Below are 21048 nucleotides of genomic sequence, written 5' to 3'. Positions count from 1 at the left end.
CCTGCAAGGCTGAACTCACGACTGCGTATTTCCTGGCCTTGCTCTGAATGTGTACGAGCTGCCGCCTCTAGTTGTTTACAGAGCCCTGGGCAGGTGTCAGTAGCTGCAAACAGCAGATGATGGTATCCAGAGGGAAGCTAATGACCGTTTTTTTTTACAGAGAAAGAGGAAGAAAACGACAACAACATGCTTTGATGAGCACAGCTGGGGCCCTACTCCCAGGTTGGGGTACTGACTTTTTGCTCTACATTAAGGATGAGCTGTAGAGCTACGTGGATAGTGGATAGAGCCCATTCAGGATTCAGGAGGACCTGAATTCAAAACCAGCCTCAGGCACTTACTAGCTGTATGTCCGTGGGCGAGTCACTTAACCGTGATTGCCTGCCCCACCCCCCAACATAAATGAATTAAAGAAGAGTTGTGAAGCATTCTGTGGATACTGGGAGTGAGGTTTTCCTTTGAATTTAGCTTCAAGATTCAGAACTTAGCCAGCTCAGATGTTTCCCTCACAGAAAATCTCTCAGAGCAAGCTCAGAGCTCTACCACTTGGAGTTAAGGCAGGACAGCAAGATGGTAAGATTTTGAAGCATTTAATGGGGAAGTCCACTGCAGATGAAGGCCCAGTATGGAAATGATCTCAAAACTGGAAAGAAAAAGCCACCACTTTCCCCCAGTTGGGCACTTTGACTTAAATAAATGCAGTATTCTCTCCACTTGAGCTCACACGTACACTTGGGTTTCTTGGTGCTGAGGCGGCTGCTCCCTCAGGATCTAGAATAACAATAATAATAATAACAGAAATAATAATAGCATTTATATAGCACCTTAAGGTTTGCAAAGCATTTACAAGTACCAGTTTATTTTCCTGTGGGGGTATAATTCCAGTACTACATCTTATAACCCCTACCGGTATGCTTCACATTCACAGTAAGCCAGTAGACACAACTAGCTCATAGCAAAGGCATTTATCAAGAGGCCATAGAATGAACACTAGTATAAAATGTTCCCAGCATAAAAATGGAGTGCATTCTTCACTAAAACACACAGCTTCTACAGGAAGAACGGACCCAAACTTAGAGCACAATGATGATCAAACAATTTAGCAAAAATATGGGAAAAAAGAAACTCACAGTGACAAAACTGCAGGGCATCAAAGTCCTCTCTGTAGCCTATCTCTTGATTTCCAGAGCTAGCTCTCTCTTGAGTCCATAGCTGACTCTCTTCTCTGCTGCCAGAGGTCATGCTTAGTTGCTTCTGGTCTAGAGTGACTGTCGTTCTGTATCCACATCTTAGAGAGTATATATCTCTATACCCTCAACTATGCCTTGAACTCTTTCAGACTAACTCTCCAGCTGCTGTATAGTGCAACTCCTTTGGAGTTGCTAGATACCATGGCTAAATGATGGGGTCAAAGGCGAAAAAAATTCCTTGATTCTCCTCCTCCCAAATAAGCTTTAATAATTTAAATATTAAGCTTTAGCTGCTTAAAACTGCACTAAGACTTTTTTTGACTAGGCAACGGGGTTAAATGACTTGCACAGGGTCACACAGCTAGTGAGTGTTTTGTGTCTGAGACCAGATTAGAACTCAGGTCCTCCTGAGTCCAGGGCCAATACTCTATCCACTGCACCACCTAGCTGCCCCTGCACTAAGACTTTTGAGATACCCTCTATCTATCTGTTAATTGTTTACATATCTTGGGTTTGGTTCAGTCATTTTTCAGTCCTGTCCAACTCTTTGTGATCCCATTTGGGGTTTTCTTGGCAAAGATACTGGAGTACCTTGCCATCTCCTTCTCCAGCTCATTTTACAGATGAGGAAACTGAAGCAAACAGGGTTAAATGACTTGCCCAGGGCCACACAGCTAATAGGTTATCCAAGGCCAGATTTGAACTCATGAAGATGGGTTTTTCTGATTCCAGACACAGTGCTTTATCCACTGTGCCACCTAGCTGCTTTACATATATTAGGTATCAAACCCTTATTAAAGAAATTTGAAACAAAGATTTTTTTCCCTATCAACGTGTAACTTTCAAAGTTGTACTGATTGTACTTTGTTTTGCTCTTCTGTTTTTGTCTGTGCATTTTAAAAAATGCTTCAATGACCCTCTTTTCTATTTATTTTTGTAACCTCATCCCTCAGTCCACTCATATTTACCCCTCCAATTAGGAAAAAAAAGGCAAACAAAACTCTTGGAAGAAATTTCTACATTGGCCATGTCTAAAAGTGTGTCTTATTCTGTATCTTGAGTCCATCATCTCTCTATATACATTGACCAGAGCTCTTAAGTTTTTCAAAGTTGTTTATATTTATAATGTTGTTGTTATTGTATGAATTCTTCTCCTGGTTCTGCTCAGTTCATATTATTTCAATTCAATTCCATAAACATTTGTGCATTATTAACATATATGTTAACATATACATTATTAAACATTATTAATATATGCTAATCTAAATATTTATTAAGTGCCAGGTACTATGCTAAGTGTTGAAGATACAAATAAGAAAAAGAAAGATAGCCCCTTCCCTCAAAGACCTTACAGTCTGATGGGGGATGAGAACACACAAAAGGAAGCTGGAAAGCAGTGGGGAGGAGGGAAGGGGCAAAGGGATAACACCAGGGAGTATCCAGTGCAGTGGCATTGTGTTAAGTGGAATTGAAACCAAGCAGAGCTTCAGAAGGAAAGTTCTTGTAAGTCTTCTCAAATTCCTCTGAAACCATCTTCTTCATAATTTCATGCAGTACAATAGTATTTTATTACATTCATATACCATAATTTATTGAGCCATTCCCCAATTGATGGGCACACCCTTAGTTTCTAGTTCTTTGCTATAAAAAATGCTGCTACAAATATTTCTGTACAAATCAATCCTTTTCCTTTTTCTGTTTGGTCTCTTTGGTATATAAACCCAATAGTAGTATCACTGGGCCAAAAAGGCACGCACAGTTTAGTAACTTTGGGGGCATAGTTCCAAACTGCTTTCCAGGATGGACCAATTCACAGATATACCAATGGTACATTAATTAATGTAGCTGTTTTTCTATGGCCTCTCCAACAATTGTTATTTTCATTTTTTTTGGTCACCTTCATCAATCTTATAAGTATGAGGTAGAACCTCAGATTTGTTTTAATTAACATTTCTCCAATTATGGGTGATTTGGAGCATTTTTTCATGTGGTTGTTGATATTTTGGATTTCTTCTTTTGAAAAATGTCTATTCAATTATTTGAATAGATGTGGGAAAAGTTTTTGACAAAATATATCGCCCATTCCTGTTAAAAACACTAGTAAATTAAGAGAAAATTTTTACAGTAAATTTCTTCGACAAAGGCCTCATTTCTCAAATATATAGAGAAGTGAGCCAAATTTATGAAAATTCAGCAATTGTTAAGTAGTCAAAGGATATAAACTAACAGTTTTCAGAAGAAGAAATCAAAGTTATCAATAGTCACAGGAAAAAAAGTGCAATAAGTCATTAATGATTAGACATAATCATAATTATTACAAATAATTACAAATTATGACAACTTTGAGATTCCACCTTATGCCTATCAGATTGGCTAACATGATAGAAAAGGAAAATGGTGAATGCTGGAGGGGACATGGAAAAATTGGGACACTAATGCACTGTTGGTAGAGTTGTGAACTGGTCCAACCCTTCTGGAGAATAATTTGGAACTACACCCAAAGGACTATAAAACTGTGCATACCCTGTGACCCAGCAATAACAGCATTACGTTTATATTCTCAAAAAAAATCAAAGAAAAGGGAAAAGAACTTATTTGTAAATATATGTGTGTGCGCACACACATATATTTATTTATTTATAGCAATTCTTCTTGTGGTGGCAAAGAATTGAAGTTGAGGGGATTATCAACTGGGGTATGGCTGAACAAGCTGTGTTATATGATTGTGATGAAATTCTATTGTGCTATAAGAAATGATGAGAAGGATGGTTTCAGAAAAACCTGGTAAGACTTATATGAACTGATGCAAAGTGAGGTGAGTAGAACTAGTAAAATACTGAATACAGTAACAGCAATATTATGAGGCTAACCAGCTATGAAAGACTTAGCTATTTGATTGATACAATCATGCTAGACAATTCCAAACAACCCATGATAAAAATGCCACCCACCTATGGAGAGAGAAATAATAAACTCTGAGTGCACATGAAAACATACTCTTTTTACTTTATTTTTCTTGAGGGTTTTGTTTGGTGTGTGTTCTCTTTTACAATATGGCCAATACAGAAATATGTTTTGCATGACTTTACATGTATAATCAATATATGGCTTGCCTTCTCAATGGGTAGGGAAGGGACAAGCAGGAGGGAGAGAATTTGCAACTCAAAATTTTCAAAAATGAATGTCAAAAAAATCTTTTACATATAATTGGGAAATGTTTCACAAAATAAATACAAATATAAAAAGTTACTAGTAAGAAACTAAATAACGTAATCCTAAAGAATGAGTAGGTCAAAGAACAAATCATAGAAACAATCAATAATTCATTAAAGATGATCACAACAATGAGACAACATACCAAAATTTGTGGGATGCCGTCAAAGTAGTACTTAGGGGACATACGCCCACGTGCATGCGAGCACACACATGTAATTATCAACAAAAGGAGAGCAGATACTGAATTAAATATGCAACTAAAAAAACCTAGAAAACTAGAAAACGGGCAAATTAAAAAACATCAATTGAACAATAAAATAGAAATCCAAAGAATCAAAGAAGAGAGCAATAAAACTGAAAGCAAAACAAATCAACCTATTGAATTAATATAACTAAGAGCTTTAAAAATTAAATAAGCTATTATCTAATTTGATTTTTAAAAAAGAAGCAAACCAAATTACTAGTATCAAAAATGAAAAAAAAAAGGTAAATTCACAGACATTGAAGAAGAAAAAACAATTATTAGGAGCTGTTATTTGACCCAACTTATATGCCACTAAAACTGATAATCTACATGAAATGAATGAAAAGTTACAAAAATATAAATTGCCCAGATTAAAAGAACAGGAAAAATTTTATCTTAGAAAAATAAATTGAACAAGCCATAAGTGAACTCCTGGGGGGCAGAGGTGGAAGTAGGGATGAGGTAGAATCCAAGAGCAGATGGATTTACAAGCTAATTCTACTGACATTTAAAGAACAGTTAATTCCAATACTACATAAATTGTTTTTTTTAAATAGGTAAAGAAGATGTTCTACCAAATTCTTTCTATGATATAAATATGGTCTTAATATCTTAACTAAGAGGAGTCAAAACAAAGACCAATATTGCTAAAGAATATTGATACAAAAATTTTAACTAAAATATTAGTAAGGGGACTATAGCAAAATATCACAAAGAACATCCACTATAACCAGGCTAGATTTATACCAACAATGGAGGGTTGGGTATAACTTTAGGGAAACTATAAACAACATTGACCATATTAATAACAAAAACAATAAAAATTACCTGTTGTTTTTCTTGCCTTCTCAATGGGTCAGGGTGGGAGAAGGAGGGAGGAAAAGAATTTGGAACTAAAAATAAAATAAAATTGGATTTTAAAAAAAAACTTTGTATTTGGCAGTTTTCAGAAGAAGAAATCAAATCTATCTACAGTCATATGACAAAATGCTCTAAATCACTATTGATTAGAGAAAGGCAAATTAAAACAACTCTGAGGTGTCACCTAACACCTATCAGAAATGACAAATGCTGGGGATGAGGGAAAATAGCTACATCAAAGAATTGTTGATGGAATGAGCTGGTCTAACCATTCTGGAGAATACTCTGAAAGTATGCCTAAAGGACTATAAAAATGTGCATACTCTAGCAATGCCAGTATTAGATCTGTACCCCAAAGAGATCAAAGAAAAAAGCAAAGGACCTATATGTACACAAATATTTACAGCAGCTCTTTTGGTGGTGGCAAAGAATTGGAAATTGAGAGGATGAACAAGTTATGGCACATGATTGTGATGAAATACCATTATGCTATAAGAAACTATGAAGGGAGTGGTTTAAGGAAAAAAACATGGCAAGACCTATATGAACTGATATAAAGTGAAGTGAGTAGAATCAGGAGATCATTGTGCACATTAACAGCAATGTTGTAATGATGATCAACTGTGAAAAGACTTGACTAGGCTAATCAATAAAGTGAGCCAAGACAATCCCAAAAGACTCATGATGAAAAAATGCCATCCACCTCTAGGGAGAGAACTGATGAACTCTGAGTACAAATTGAAGTATAATTTACTTGCTTCATATTTTTTTGGTATTTTTTTTGCAATATGGTTACTATGGACATTTTTGCATGATTTCACATGTGTAATTGATATCATATTGTTTGCCTTCTCAGTGGGTGGGGAAGGGGTGGGAGGGAGAGAATCTAGAATGTAAAATTTTTTTAAAAAAATGCTAAAAAATAATAAAAATAATTTTAAAATCTGCCTGTTTTGACCATGTATCTAATAGAAAATGGTTCTTGATTTTATAAATTAGTATCAGTTCCACATACATATTTATATGCTATCTATAGGATATTATATGTAAATAATATATATAATATGTATACCTTTGTGAGAGAAATTTACTGTAAAGATTTTTCCCAGTTAATGGTTTCCCTTCTAATTTTTACCTACAGTGGTTTTGTTTGTACAAAAACTTTTAAATTTTTTTATATAACAGTCATTCTGGCTTGGACTGGCTGCCTTGCAAGGGAGTCCAATGTCAACATGTACACTGATGCTTCAATGGAAAGATGGACATGAGGGAGTCTGGTGAAATGTACATCGGAAAATATGGTTCAGGTTGGAGGAATAGAAAAGGCCCAAAATATATGAACTGTTTATTCAGAAGCTTCACACTTTTACATTATGAGCACTTTCTTTAATTAAGGAGTTGGAAGGCACTGTCAAAGCAAATGCCAAATAATATTACAAAAAGTGAAATGGATTATACTCTAACGAAGAGGAAGAGTTATTAATGTGGGAGTCATAGTAGAATTGACTGAATGCAGTCAGATCAGGTAGTTACAGTAGAGATCAGATCAATATCAAATTAGAAGACTAAAGAAAAGGCACTATGAAGAATCTTCGGCCAGACCCATTAAACCAGCTGATGCAAAGAATCACAGATAATAAAACTATCCCCAAAAGGAAACAGAAAAGAAAAACATCATTAACTACCGACCCATATGACTACTTTCTCATCTTTACAAGACCTTTTATAAGAGGGATGTACACATAGATTGATCATATCTTTAATGAAAATAAGAGAAGGCCAAAGGCAGGTATTTGCAAACGATTTTCTTCAGCAAGCCACATGTGGAGATCGAACTCAGAGCCCAGCTCAGACCTTGACATCAGCAGGCCTTGAAGGCAGTTCATCAGTAGCAGCAGAAGCTTTGGGAGCTCTCAACCCACAGGCGGTAAAAGGGTTGGACAACTTATCAGAAAGCGCTTACAGGGGACCCTTGGAGGGCACTGTGTAGGGTCCAAAATCATCCAATCTGCAAGAAAAACCACGGAGGCAGAGCTCTGAGTCATTAACCATTTATTAAAGAGATTAGACTCCTTCAGTAAATGGGACCTCAGATCTTTCTCATGGTCTGAGATGCCCCCTTTCCCCAGGGCCTTACTTTTGTCAGGCTTGATACCCAGACATTCAGAAGAGGCAAAATGAAATACAGGATCTCATTGGTTGAAAGACCTTGCTTTTGACCATCCAAGAGGGCCAGAAATAATGCATCATGGGTGGTCAGAGGATGGGCAAGGCAAGGGTTATCTCTGCTGACTAAGCGGTCACAAGATGGTTCCCTGTTCATGTTGGACAAGACAGGGTGGTCCAGAGGTACAAAAATAAGTTGGGGGACTTTCGATATTATGTCAAGGCATCCCACCCATGCTGGGTTTGGTCATCAGCATTCTTGTGGTTAGGCAAGTGAACTTCAAAACTGGTAAATAAGTGGTTATTTCAGCAAATTAATAGATTTTAAAGTTTGAGGCCCACTATAAGAAAGAATCTATCTTATTTAATTATACCTATACAATATATAAAATATGCATTAATACATATTATTCTTCTATATCAGTTTACTAAACTGACTACATGTATATTACTAGACGAGTGCATCCATAATAACTGCTAACAATCATTACCCCTAGGGAATCACACTGAATTGATTAATACCAGTAGGTGCAACATAGGGGTCTAATTAAAATCATCTTTATCACCTGGATGTAGTATGCTGTCACATTGCCCACATACAGTTCTGGGTTGCAGTCCTTTAGCACTTGTGACTTCAGGGGTGCAGGGGCCCTGGTCATAGTTCCAGGGCAGAGAAGAGTGCTTATTGTCACTCACAGAAGAGAGCATAGGCCAAGAGAACAGTGGTCATACCTCTCCCTAGATCATACCACCTTGGAAGAACAAAAACCTACAGAGCCCCAGAGCTAGCTCTGAAAACAGCAGCAATAAAGGTCTGGAGCTTGGGACAATGCCCCCTTCATCCTGGGAAAGGGCCCAACTTTAACATAAAGTTATAAGTCAAGAAATAGGCTGTGAAAAAATGAGCAAACAACAAAAGGACTTGACCAGAGAAAGTTACTATTGTGACAGGGAAGATCAAGACAAATTCAGAAGAAGACAATGAAGTCAAAATAGCTACATCTAAAGATTCAAAGAAAAATTTGAATTGGTCACAGGCCCAAAAAGAATTCCTGGAAGAGCTAAAAAAGGATTTTAAAAATCAAGTAAGAAAAGTAGAGGAAAATCTGGGAAAAGAAATGGGAGTGATGCAAGAAAATAATGAAAAGAGAGTCAACATACTAAGGAAAATAACACTTTAAAAAACAGAATTGGCCCAATGGAAAAAGAGATACAGAAATTCAATGGAAAGAATAATTCCTTAAAAATTAGAATTGGGCAAGTGAAAGCTAATGACTCCATGAGGTATCATGGAACAATAAAACAAAATGAAAAGAATGAAAAAAAAGAAGGAAATGTGAAATATCTCATTGGAAAAACAACTAACCTGAAAAATAGATTAAGGAGAGATAATTTAAGATTTACTGGACTAGTGAAGACCATGATAAAAAAAAAGTCTAAATATCATATTTTGAGAAATTATCAAAGAAAACTGCCCTGATATCTTAGAACCAGAAAGCAAAATAGAAATTGGAAGAATCCACCAATCACCTCCTGAAAGAGATCCCAAAATAGAAACTCCCAGGAATATTACAACCAAATTCCAGAGCTCCCAGGTCAGTGGGAAAATATTGAAAGTAGCCAGAATGAAGCAATTCAAATATTGTGGAGCTACAGTCAGGATAACACAAGATTTAGCAGCTTTGACATTGAAGGACTGGAAGGCTTGGAATATTATATTCCAGAAGGCAAAGGAGCTAGGATTACAACCAAGAATCACCTACCCAGCAAAACTGAGTCTAATCCTTCAGGGGGAAAATACATATTCAATTAAATAGAGGACTGTCAAGTGTTCCTGATGAAAAGATGAGAGCTGAATAGAAAATTTCAAATACAAGACATAAGAGAAGCATAAAAAGGCAAACAGGAAAGAGAAATCATAAGGAATTCAATAAGGTTAAACTGTTTATATTCCTACATAGGAAGATGATACTTGTAACTCCTCAGAACTTTATCATTATTAGAGCAGTTAGAAGGAATATACATAGACAGAGGGCACAGGTTTGAGTTGAATATGATGGGATGATATTTTAAAAAATAAAATTAAGGGGTGAGAAAGATGAATGCACTGGGAGAAGGGGAAAGGGAAAAGGAGAATGGGGTAAATTATTGCACATTAAAGAGGCACAAAAGAGCTTTTACTGTTGTGGGGAAGATAGAGGAGGTGGGGGGGAGCACTTGAACCTTATTCTCATTGGAATTGGCTCAAAAAAGGAATGGCATGCACACTCAACTGGATATAGAAAACTATATTACCCTATAGGAAAGTAGGAGGGAAAGGAGATAAGAGAAGGGGTGGGAGATGCTGATAAAAGGGAAGATGGATGGGGGGAGGTGGTAGTCACAAGCAAAACACTTTTGAGGATAGACAGGGTGAAAGGAGAGAGAGAGAATGGGATAAATGAGGGAAAATAGGATAAAAGGAAATACACAGTAATCATAATTATGAAAAACAATTTATAACAAGTTTCTCTGATAAAGACTTCATTTCTCAAATATATAGAGAACTGAGTCAAATTTATAAGAATATAAGTCACTCCCCAACTGACAAATGGTCAAAGGAAATGAGCAGTCAGTTTTCAAATGAAGTAATAAAAGACAATACTTGTAACTGTTGACATTCCTACATGGGATGATGATACTTCTAACTCCTAAGAACATAACTAGGATCAGTAAGAAGGAGTATACATAGACAGAGGGTATGGGTGTGAGTTGACTATGATGGGATGATTTTAAAAAATAAATTAAAAAGAAGGGAAGATGGGAGGGTGGCAGGTAATGATTGGACCTTACTCTCATAAAAAATTTGGCTCAGAGAGGGAATAACAAACTCAGCTGGGTATAGAAATCTGTCTTGCCCTACAGGGAAGTTGCAGGGGAGGAGTGATAAAAGCAAAAGTGGATTTGAGGAGGTGGGAATCAGAAGCAAAACAGACTTTTGAGAGTGACAGGGTAAAAGGAGAAAATAGGAAGGAGAGAAATATCAGTAGTAATCATAACTGTGAATGGGATGAACTCACCCATAAAACCAAAGAGGATAGCAGAGTGGATTAAAAACCAGAATCTGATAAGATGTTGTTTACAAGAAACATGCTTGAAATGAGAGAAAAATCAGAGTAAAAATAAGGTACTGGAGCACAATTTATTATACTTCAGCTGAAGTAAATAAAGCAGAGGTAGCAATCATGATCTCAGACAAAGCAAAAGCAAAAATAGATCTAATTAAAAGAGATAAGTAAGGAAACTAAATTTTGCTAAAAGGCATGATAGACAAGTAATATCAATACTAAATATATATGCACCAAATGGTATAGCATCCAAATTCATAAAGGAAAAGTTAAATGAGTTACACGAGAAAGTAGACAATAAAACTATAGTAGTGAGGGACCTCAACTTTCCCCTCTCAGAACTAGATAAATCTAAACAAAAAAAACAAGCAAGAAATTAGTTAAGGAAATGAATAGAATTATAGAAAAGTTAGATATGATAAACCTCTGGAGAAAATTGAATGGAAATAGAAAGGGATATACCTTTTTCTCAGTGGTACATAGCACCTACAGAAAAATTGACTATGTATTAAGGCATAAAACGGAAAGAGTAGATCGATGAATTGGGCATGAAACTAAAAAAAAAAAAACCCAAAAAACTAGAAAAAGAACAAATTAAAAATCCCAAATTAAACACCAAATTGGAAATCCTGAAAACCAAAGGAGAGATTAATAAAATGGAAAGTAAGAAAACCATTGAACTAATAAATAAAAGTAGAAGCTGGTTTTATGAAAAACGACAATAAAAGAGATAAATCCCTGGTTAGTTTGGTTTAAAAAAAAAGAAAGAGGAAAACCAAATTGCCATTATAAAAAATGAAAAGAGTGAATTCACCACTAATGAAGAGGAAACTAAAACAATTATTAGGAGCTATTTTGCCCAATTATAGGCCAATAAATCTGATAACCTAAGTGAAATGGATGAATATTTACAAAAATATAAATAGCTCAGATTAACAGAAGAGTAAATAGAATATTTAAATAACCCTATCTTAGAAAAAAGAAATTGAACAAGCCATAAATGAGTTCCCTAAGAAAAAATCACCAGGACCAGATGGATTCACAAGTGAATTCTACCAAATATTTAAATGACAATTAATTCCGATATCATATAAACTATTTGGAAAAATAGGCAAAGAAGTTCTCCAAAATTCCTTTTATGACACAAATATGGTGCTGATACTTAAAACAGGAAGAGTGAAAACACAGAGAGAAAATTATAGACCAATTTTCTTAATGAATATTGATGCAAAAATTTTACATAACATACCAATAAGGAGATTACAGCAATAGATCACAAAGATCATACACTTTAATCAGATGGGATTCATGTTAGGAATGCAGAACTGGTTCAATATTAGGAAAACTATCAGCACAATTGATCTTATTAATAAAAAAAACAACAAAAATCATATGTTTATCTCAATAAACAAAGAAAAAGCTTTTGACACAATACAACACTCATTCCTATCAAAAACATTGGAAAGCACAGGAATAAATAGAGCTTTCCTTAAAATGATCAGTTGAACCAGACACTTACTAGCTATAGGACTCTGGGCAAATCAATTAACCTTTCTCTGGTTCAGTTTCCTCATCTGTAAAATGGGGATGATAATAGCAACTACCTTCCAGGGTTGTTGTGAGGATAAAAAGATATTTCTACAGCACTTTGCAAATCTTAAAGTGCTATGTAAATATTATTTTAAATTAATTTACTTTAAACTTAAACACTAAAACTTAAATATACAATAAGAAAAGAAAAAGAAACATATTATAAACTTAAATACTAAAACTTAAATACAAAACAGAAATAGAGGGGAAAAAAGCATCACCATGTGCACAGCAGAACATAAGAGAGGATTCAAAATATACAGCAATAAATTTCCATTTCAAGAAAGCCCATATAATAAATACTCCACATTGTGTTCAGAGCTATCCATTTTTTCTTTGCTTCCTCCTTAGTTTTCTTTTGTTCTCTGCTGTGTACTTTTTCCTTTGTTCTTCTATCCCCCCTTCCTCTCCTCCCTCCCCTAAGAAGGTTACAATTAAGCTCGGACACACACACACACATATATACGTACATAGACACATACATATATTTAGATATATATAATTATACTTACATATAGAGATATACATTCATAGGCATCTATGTGAGACTGCACTATACTTGTTTGTCCTCCATTACTCTGAGGGTAGATAACATCTTCCTTCATCAGTCCAAGTCTTTTCATATTTTTCTAAGTCCACCAACTCATCATTTCCTACACCACAGCAATATTCCAACTTTATACTATCTAGTTATTTTAAATAGTCTAAAACAATATTGATGAATATGGCTGACATATAGTGGTTTCCTTATTTTTGTCTTTTAATTAATCTATTTTAGATTAACTTTGTCAGAGATCATGATTATCACCCGTTTTTTCCCCTAATAAATTTTACTCCTGATCTTTATGTTTGTGTGTGTATCTTATTTCCTATCCCTCTTGACTCCTCTACCTTACTTCTTTTTTTTTTTTTGGTAAGGCAACTGGGGTTAAGTGACTTGCCCAAGGTCACACAGCTAATACATGTCAAGTGTTTGGTCTGACGCTGGATTTGAACTCAGGTCCTCCTGACTTCAGGGCTGGTGCTCTATCCACTGCACCACCTAGCTGCCCCTCCTCTACCTTACTTCTATCTGCTACCTCGTCCTATTACTTAGCCTACCCCGTCCCTAAAGATCCTTTATCCTCTCCCACCCACTCTTTCCCCTTTCCCTCGATTCTATCTAATTTAGAAGACTTTTATAACTTTCCAAATATGCATGTTATTCCCTCTTTATCCCATTCTTGTTAATCTAGACACCCTTATATACCGCTCCCCTTGTTCTATTCCCTTGCCCTCTTATTTCTTTATAAATTTAGAAGACTTCTATTCCCTTCTAAATGTGTATATTATTCTCTCTTTAACCCAGATCTGATATGAGTAGTGTTCCCTCTAAAATCCCTCCCTTATCCTCTCCCCCTCCCTATCCCTTTAACCTTTTATTTCTTTCTGAATTTAGAAGACTTTTATGCCCTTCTAGATGTACATGTATTGTTCCCTCTTGAACCCATTCACAAGGAGAGCAGGGTTCCAGAACGACCAGCCCTCCTCCCCCATCTAATCCTCTGTGTCAGTTCTCCCTCTTCAACCTCATTTAAATAATTACTTTTTTTACCTTTGCCTAAACGGCTTTACTTTTTAGAATCACATCATACTCAGGTGTACTCCAATCTTTCTTTCCAACTACCCAATTACTTTTTTTTTTTTTTAGCTAAGCAATGGGGTTAAGTGACTTGCCCAGGGTCACACAGCTAGTGAGTGCTATGTGTCTGAGGCCACATTTGAACTCAGGTCCTCCTGACTCCAGGGCTGGTGCTCTATGCACTGCACCACCTAGCTGTCCCTGAACTACTCAATACTATTAATAATCTTAGACATACATTTTATATTTCCTCATATAAAAAGTTAACATTCTATACTTATTGAGTCCCTTATAATTAAACTTTGATAAATATTATTATTATTATTATTATGCTACAGCATATTTCCAATGATGACCTACATGGGGAAAAAAAGAGTATATCATTAAGGAAACAGATGATAAGAAAAACAGGTGGGCTGCTCATGAGACAGAGTGAGGAACAGACAGCCTGAACACTGCCCTGGTACCCATGAGATAGATGAGGACTTAGAGGCATGTCTACAGCGCTTGGGGTGGATCCTATATGGAGAATTAATGGCACAATGTAGAAATGGCACAGGATGAGAAATCATGGATGGGTTGTGATCAGTGCTGATGGAAGGAACACAGTTTCACTGCAGTATTGAAAAGGCCAGAGACAATCTCTTAGTGTCCCTTTGTTTTCTTGGATCATCTAAGAAAGGTGTCAAACTTGGGGCCATGCTGTCCACAGAAGCCTGATTAAAATGTAATTGGGAAATGATTAACGAAATAAATTAAAATATAATACAACATAGGTAATGTAAACTTCTGGTTTTCTAGGTCAATGTGTGGTTGCAGGGATTCATTTATGTTTGAGGCATCAAAGTTAAATACAAAGTGGGGCCACTAATCCATACATAAGGATCCCTGCAGTTGCATATTTGTTTTAAAATGTAATATTATTGTTTTGTTGATTTTTTATTTATTTGGTTAAAGATTTCCCAATTACATTTTAATCTGGTTTGGGCACACTTGGGGTTTTGCAATGGAGTGTGGCCTGTGGGCCTTGTATTTGACACCTCTGGCTAGGAAATTCATTCACTCCATAAACATTTATTAAGTACCTACTATGTGCTAAGCCCTGTGCTAAGTGCTGGGGATGTGAAAGAAGGCAAAAGATAGGCTCTGACCTCAAGGAGCTTGTCCCTACTGGTAGGGACAACATGCAACAAATATATACAGGATCAAGCTATATACAGGATACATTGGAAATATTTAAAGAGGGAAAGCACTGGAATTAAGAGGAGTTAGAGAAGGCTCCCTGCATCCTGTGATCCTGTGAGTTATTTCAGGTAGATAATTCAACCCAAGGTCATCTAGCTAGTTAGTGCCATATCCAACCCCAGCAGCCCAGGCCCATCAATGCTCATTTCTCAACCCAATGAGGGCTGAGATCACACTAACCTCTCTTCTCAGGGAGATACCAGGGAAGAAACCTTTACTTTTTTCTTAACTAAAGGGGAGGGAAAGAAGGAAATAAGCATTTATTAAGCCCCTACTATGTGCCAGGCACTGTGCCAAGCACTTTATAAATAATGTCTCAGTTGATTTTCACAACAGCCTAGTGAGGTAGGTGTTATTATAGTCCAAGTTTTACAATTGAGAAAACTGAGGCAGATAGAAGTTAGATGACTTGCCTAGGGTTATACAGCTAGTGAGTGTCTAAGGCAAGATTTGAACTCAGGTCTTCATGATTCAGGCCCCACACTCAATCTATCCTGCCACCCTAGCTGCTTCTAGGTTTGTGAGAACATGTTGGAGATAGGGTAGGGTTGGTGGAGGAGATTTAAAAAACAGCAAATCAATTTTCTAAATAAAATTCCCCTTGTACATTTCTGTTGCAACCAGCTTCTTCTCTTTCTTGCCCCACCAATTGACTCACAGTTAAGGGCTGGCTAGGGAAAGGTCTGTTTGGTTGATGTTTTGGAATTTGGGGCCCTTTGCAAACTCAAGCAGTGCTTACTCTTTATTGTGGCTTCCCTCCAAAATAAAATGTTACTGATGCCTGCTAGTGGATCCCAGACCCTCCCCTGGAGGGGTAGGAGAAGCCTAGGCCGTTACTGGGACAAGAAGGTAGATTAAAACAACAACTGGAAAGATTTCCCATGTAGAATGGGGTGAGTGATCCTGGGGATAGCTGGTCCATCTCTCTTGGGTATGGCTTTCCCATATAGCTGGACTCTGTATGAATTGAGAAGGTATAAATGAGATGGATGATGCCTCTGGTCCCTTTCCCAATACTAGATTCTACAGCCCTGGGTTGAGTGGAGACTTTGGTTTTAATATCCTTGGCAGAATTTGATTTTCTTTCTTCAGTTTAGCTAGAATGGAACAAAGCAATCTCTTTAAGCACCTTAAAGCAAAAAGCAAGAAAGTCATTTGCTTGTATTTGGGAGGCTGATAGATAAGATAAAGGAGAGGTGAAAACGCACCTTCCTCCCTTTACAAGGGTGGGAGACTAGAGATGCAGAATATTGCACATACCATCAGACTCAGTTGATTTTTTGTTTAGTTTTGCTGAGATATTTTTTTGTTTTATTCTTTGTTACAAGAAATAGGTGTTTGCAGAGACAAAAGAGGAACTGAAATGAAGGTGATATATAGAAAAAAGATATAAAAATACAATGAGATAGTTGGTTTGGTTGAGGGGGTCTTAATCTTTTTTGCACCTTGGACCCTTTTGTCAGTCTGAGGTAGCCTGTGGATCCCTTCTCAGGATAAAGTTTTTAAATGCATGAGATAAAATACAGAAAATTACAAAGGAACCCAATTATACTGTAAGTTATCAAAATATTTTTAAAATTCACAGGACCCCCTGCCTCTGAAATAAAAATCCTTGGTGTAGATGGTTTAGCTTACAAATGTAATAACTTTAAACTTTGAGGCTGTGCACTTTTTGCTTCCGTCCTGTTGGTAACACTTTTTCCTTAATCATTTCCCAGTTGTTTGAAAAGGAACTTTCAAGGTAGTGCATTCCTTTCACTCACAACTTTTGACATTAATGCTTTCTAATATGGGCAGAAACATTTTTCTTTTTGCTGTATCTTGCTATTAATTAGCAAAGCAGCAGTCTGAATGGAGCAGTAGCTGAGGAAGTATCTCTGAAGTACCCCCTGGGGCTTTGCTACCTGATCGAACCCAGGATGCACTCACTAAGCCATTAGCAAAGGACAATATGATGATGCAGGTTTCCTACCAGCAGCACTTTTTGCGAGCCTGATACATTAATTTCTTCACACTCTTTTTACCAAGATAATAGTAGGCATGATTGCAGCTAATAGCAACAGAAACAGCTGTCTCCCTGGTTACAGGACACCCTACTAAAATCACCCTCATCACTCCAAAAACACTGTCTTGCAGGGACCACCGGAGAACAGAAAGGGAAAAGATACTGAAGCATTATATTAGCTCCATTCTAAAAACAAGTTCATTTCTGTACTTCAAGGCAAACATTTTTTGGGGGGGGGGGGGAATGAACATTTTTTTTTCGAGCCCTGTGAAACTCATAGTACACTGTGGTTTAATGGAGAGGGCACTGGGCTTTGAGTTACAAGAAACTGATTTAAATTTAGGTCTGCCACTTCCTTGTACACACTCGGGCAAGTGAATTTCCTTTTGGGGCCTCAGTTTCCTCATCTGGGAAAAGAGGAAACTGGACCAGGTGATTGAAGTTCCTTCCAGTGCTAATATCTGTATCACACAAATGGACTATGGTGATTTTTAAAAGTAGTGTGTCAAGGTCAAATTGCTCTTTCTCTCATACACACACACACATTCTGCAGGTGAGGTGATCTGCTTTAAGTTCAGTGAAGGGAACAGCTGCTAATCACACGCAGTTCCTGGACAGTCTCTGTTATTTTATCAAGAGAGTGCGTGTTTTATTCATTACTTTAAAAAGTTATTAAGATGGTATGGAAATTCTGGGAGCACTGTTAGTAGTCCCCCTGATACTCTTTTGTTCTGAAAGCTGGTAAAGACTGAAAGATGGAGGAATTTGGACACATTTCCACTTAAGTACCTTTCGGGTGACTTTTCCACTTTTCTGGAAGTGAACAATGGAGAGAAAGTTGCTGGTAGATGGTTGACAGACATGAGCAATTGTTATTGGGGGTAGTGCAACATAGCCGGTCTTAACCTTGAGTCAGGAAGACCTGAGTTAAAATCCTCCCTCCAGCACTGCTTAGCAGAGAAACGGTGGGACCTCTCTAAGCTTTAGGCAGCTTTCTACAGCTACGAGTTACAGGGACAGGATAAAATCTACATGGAATTCCCACACCAACAAAACTATGGATCTCTGACCTAGTTGGTCATCATAGGGGGCATGGCTGCTTCCATCCAAATTGAAAACAAATTTTCGTTTCCCCTTCTCTTTTTTTAAAGACTGAGTTTCCACATCTTGCCCAGGTTGGAAGTTCAGAAGCTACTCAAGGGCCTGATTCCACTCTACTGATTGGTGGCTCCAGTTCCAACCTGGGCCCATTTGACCCCCCTTAGGCAATCCGGTGGACCCCTGCTCCTGATGAGATGGGGGAAGGCTCACCATATTGCTGCTGAACTTAATATGGGCACTGGATTGATATAGCCCACTGCAGCTCAGAATTTCCAAGCTCTAGGGAGCCATCAGCCTCAGCCTGTCAGGTACTTGGGATTACAGGCCTGCATCACCACACCAGGCTTCCTTTCCTCTTCTGTCTTTAGTCTCTTTGTAAACCATCTCTCCTCATGCGTGTCTGACCTCCCTTCTTTTCTAACATGTAAAAATGTAATGTTCTCCCTGGGAACCCATCTTCAACAGACATTTTCATGATCTAATAAAAAATTTGTTATGTCAAGGAAATATTTTGCTTATTTATTAACAACTGAAATAGCCAAGGGAGTGAAGAAGTTATCATGCACAGATGTATTCTGAAAAAAGTATGCATACGTAAAGAAAGGGGCCTGTTTCAATTGCTTGCTTTATTTACATTGGCAGTAAGGTATTTTCTAAAATAGCCCCTCAGGTTGCTACATCTAGGTAAGCCACCAGATGGCGCTACAGATCCCAAGACTTCGAAGGCCTACATTACGTACCAAGTACCTATACAGAACTGCAAGGTCCTCAAATCTTCCAGTCTTTCCTTTCAGCGTCCGTCTAATCTAGTCTAAAGATGAAAATTTCCATCAAAATTAATAGTTTCCTTGGCTTGCATTCATCTCCACTCCCACGGAATCCTAATCTCTTATAACACTGCCCAAGCAGAAAGGATTAATCATGTATATATAGTAAATGAAATCAAAAAGGAAAGGTATAGCATTAAGGAGGAAAAAACCCCACACTAAACAACTGCTTTTGTTACTTCTCGGCCTCCTTTCTTTTCTTATGCTCTTCCTCTCGCGGTCATTGTTGACATAGCTGTAGCCTCAGATTCATTTAAACCAACAGGCTTAGTCTCAGTCACAGATGGCAGGGGGAGAGGAACTTTGGTCTCACTGCCCTGGTCACTTCGTGACTGGTGATCACGCACTGACTTTTGAAGGGACATCTGCTTCTTGGCTGAAGGTCAGAGAGATGAAACCTGCACTCTTATTTCTTAGGGGCTGGTCTTTGAGGAGCCTGTAAACAGGGGCTGCCCCAAGACTCCTTATCCCTAAAGAGCTGAGCTAGGGATGGGGAGTTTTGGGTAGCCATCTCTGCCTTCTTATTGGCTTCCAGTGTCTGGTATCTTTAGTGTAGCTTTTGCTAGATTCAGGAAATCCTCATTCAAAGTAACAGTGATTCTCCCTAGTATAGGATATAACCTCAAACCCCTAGGAGAATGAGACTGCCCTGAGAGTGAGCAAGAAGTCAAAGGAAGAGAGACAAGGCATAGCTTTTCCCTTTTAAATTCGTGCTTGACCCTCCAACTTGGTCCATCACATTAGCCATGCACTTTCTTTACTTCTACTCTCATCTTTTCTTGGTGCTTGAGGAAAATGAAGAAGAAAAAGAGTACGCACCTGTAGAAGGGGAGGTTGCACTGCAGAGATTACAGTGTGTAAATCACATTAGTTCCATCTGAACAGCTTTTTAAAATTCCAGGGAAGTTAATTATTCAAAGAAAATACATTATGGATCTCAACTCTTTTTTCTTTTTTGAAAGTTACATATTCAAATTTATTATACTTTAAAATATTTTTATTTTCAATTTGAATTCTCTCCCTTTCCCACACATTGAGAAGGCAAGAAATGATACCCATTATACAGATGACATCATGCAAAACATATTTCAGCATTAGCCATGTTCTGGAAAAAAAAAAGCAACAAAGATAAAGGCAAAAAATATGCATTAATCTGCACTCCGAGACCATCAGTTCTTTATCTGGAGGTGGACTGCAGTTAACATCATGAGTCTTTTGGAGTTGTGGTGGATCATTGTATTGACCAGTTATTAATAAGTACTTCATTGGTGATTATCTTTACAATATTGCTATTACTGTGCATAGTTTTTCTGTTTCTGCTCACTTCACTTTACATCAGTTCACATAATTCTTCCCAGGTTTTTCTGAAACCATCCCCTTCATCATTTTTTACAGCATAACAACATTCTATCACATTTATATACCATAACTTGTTCAGCCATTCCCCAAATGATGGGATATTCCCTCAGTTTCCAATTCTTTGCCACCACAAAAAGAGCTGTTCTATTTTTGTACAGATATTTCTTCCCTCTCTCTTTGATCTCTTTGGGACACAGACCTAGTTGTGGTATTCCCGGGTCAAAGGATATATACCATTTTATATTCCTTTGGGAAAAATTCCAAATTGTTCTTCAGAATGATTGAACCAATTCACAACTATATCAATGGTGCCCCTCAAATTACTGTCCCTATTTTTCCATATCCCCACAAGCATGTTATTTTCCTTTTCTGTCATGTTTGCTAATCTGATAGTTGCGAGATAGTACCTCAGTGTTGTTTTAACTTGCATTTCTGTAATCAATAGTGATTTACAGCATTTCTATGACTTTAATAACTGATTTATTTTTATTAAAACTGCTTGTTCATATCCTTTGA

General features: G+C 37.2%; 1 protein-coding gene across 1 annotated transcript in view; it reads right to left on the bottom strand.

Moving 5' to 3' along the window:
* Positions 1-713: 713 nt before the first annotated feature.
* The window catches only part of TIMM29 (translocase of inner mitochondrial membrane 29), a 46927-nt gene continuing 26592 nt past the window's right edge, over positions 714-21048 (bottom strand). Inside the window, exon 4 of the mRNA XM_027850868.1 lies at positions 714-771. The gene's annotated coding sequence lies outside the window, so the exon portion shown is untranslated. The remainder of the gene's footprint in view (positions 772-21048) is intronic.

The sequence above is a fragment of the Vombatus ursinus genome, unplaced genomic scaffold, assembly GCF_900497805.2.
Source record: "Vombatus ursinus unplaced genomic scaffold, bare-nosed wombat genome assembly UNPS02009173.1, whole genome shotgun sequence".
Classification (NCBI taxonomy): Eukaryota; Metazoa; Chordata; class Mammalia; order Diprotodontia; family Vombatidae; genus Vombatus; species Vombatus ursinus.
The sequence above is the reverse complement of the archived record's forward strand: the minus strand, read 5'-3'. Positions and strand labels throughout refer to the sequence as shown.